This window comes from Lupinus angustifolius, chromosome LG02, assembly GCF_001865875.1.
Source record: "Lupinus angustifolius cultivar Tanjil chromosome LG02, LupAngTanjil_v1.0, whole genome shotgun sequence".
NCBI lineage: Eukaryota > Viridiplantae > Streptophyta > Magnoliopsida > Fabales > Fabaceae > Lupinus > Lupinus angustifolius.
This window is the reverse complement of record NC_032010.1, coordinates 21,772,155-21,774,678: the sequence shown is the minus strand read 5'-3', so window position 1 is coordinate 21,774,678 and position 2,524 is coordinate 21,772,155.

The window sequence follows — 2,524 nt, the reverse complement described above, 5'->3', positions numbered from 1 at the left end:
TGGTAAAATACGGGGATATCGTCCTCAGGGAGCAAACTAGATTTTCACCAATTCCTACAAGAATGAATTGAGTGTATATTTACAATGGTGTTTTTATATAAAAAAATTGTTTAAATGTAAAAACTCATAAATTGAACGAAAAGCAAGTAAAATAAACTATAATCATATTGCATCGTTCTTTCCCAATGACATTCATGAATTCAATTCCAAGTGAATTGTGAAGTTACTGATTCATATGCACATATCATTCAAATCATTCACATCAATCCCTTGAGTGTAAAATCTTTAGATAATTGCTCAAATACCAATTCATTGGATATTTGACCAATTAACTAGCATTACGTTCCATGTAAAAGTAATTCATGCATCATTCTCCATTCCTAGAGCAATGATGTATGAAGGAAGATGATCCAGGTTCAGTGTCAAGTTTAACTTCCCAATTAAACTTGAAATTAAGAACAAGAAATTAGTAGCAAATTAAATTCATTAACTTCCCAAAATCAAATAACAATTATAATGGAATCGAATCCAGGAGTACAAAGGTTAGAAGATTACATTTTGAATTCCTCAGCAAGATCTAATCACTCCTTCTCGCTATTACAACACTCGAATCATGAAATTATACAAGGAATAATGTGAAGTATAATCGTTTCCACAATTTCTATCCTAATCTCCTTGTGTTTCTCTCTATTTTCCTGTTGAATCTCTTCTAAAAAGTGAATAGTGTTCCTCTTTGACTTCCTAAACCGCCAATATCGGTTCTAACTTCCACACTCTCGCCCAAGCTAGAGTTTCTCGCTTGGGCAAGTAAATAAGAGGCTCTCAAGTCTGAGCACCTCGCTCGAGCGAGGCATCCCTCGCTTGGGCGAGGATCCCTTGCTTGGGCGAGGATCAGGCAGGACATCAGGGACCTTTTTGCTCCACTTGTTGCTTGAGCGACAGTCCTTCGCTTGGGCGAGGGACAACATTGATTTTTGGTGATTTTTCTCCAATTTGTGGTTTAGGCGACCCTATCCTCACTTGGGCGAGGCTTGCAGGGCTCAGAAGTATCAATCTTCTACTTTTTTTCATGAATCTTATCCTGAAACAACATAAACATATAAAATTTCCTACACAGAACAAAATCACTAAGTTATCAGGAATCTTACACAATTATAGCATAAATGTGCACTAAGTACCAAAAAAATATATGAATTTCCATAACAATTTGGCACTTAGAAAACTCCTCCATCCTAGAATCTTGCTTGTTCTCTAGCAAAGTAACAAAGTGCAAAACAACTCAACGTATCTGGTTTTTCAAAAATATTCATTCATCCAATCATGGCATAGCTAGAATCATTCACTTGCTATTCACAAAGACATGTTTCATGCTTCATCATAATGGACCAAGTTCATAATTCATTCGGTTAGGCTTTATGGTTGTTCTTCAACTATCCTAAACTAAGCCTAAATCATTTCCATGCTATTCCCTGCTTAATGACAATAAAAAATCAGGCAAAGTTCATTGGTGAAATCCAGCAAAGACACTCTCTGTGTTTGGGTACCCTCCCACACCCGGTTATAGGCTTTGTCCTTTGAGTAACTGCCCATTATTCAACCTATTTGGTCTGTGTCTAAATCAACATCCACATCCTGAAACAATCAAACTTCATAACCTTAATCACTCACAATCACAGAATTTTATCTCAAAATTTAATTCACATGTTTCTAGCATAGCGCAATTGGACAACAATAAACACAATTAACCAGACTTAGTTTCATTTGTTAGGTATCAGTGGTCTAGGAACACCTAAAAGGGGGTTGAATAAGTGCGGCGGTTAAAAACTACCGTTTTTTAACAACAACCCAAATACTGGAAAAACTATCCATTTAATCGATTAACAGAAGGGCTTAATTGATTAACACAGTTACATAACAGATTAACAGAACAAACAATTTGCACTTTCAATAAGATACACATTAAACAGATATATTTAAGATATTATTGCATACAAGTGTTAACGATAAAACATTAAACAGATATCCAAATTCTCAAGTATATATTCAGTGTATCAATGCAAGAAACAAAAAGATAAAGATAGAAAGAAAGAATAGTGCACAAGGATTTTTATCTTGGTTCGTTTGTGGTCCACTGCAAACTACATCCAAGCCTCCCTTTCTGGATCAAGGAAATTTTCTTTCTTCACAATATTGAATTAAGATACAATTACCAATTCAATTTACAAGCACAAGGGATGCTCCCTTCTTGAAATCTAGGATCTCTAAAACCGGGTTTGACTTATACCCTTTCGCCTCTTGAGAAAACCTTTCTCGCGAACAAGCCCCAACCAAGAATCTTATCCTCAAATCAAGACCTTCATGCCTTGGTGAAGAACTACAATCTCTATGGTGATTTCACACGAAGAGACAAATCCAGACTGCACAACGCACGTTAAAATCAAGGTATTCTAAGCACATAAAGCCTAAGATATTACAATGTAAAGACTAACGATTAACCCTTATCCTAATCAATTAAGCCATCAAT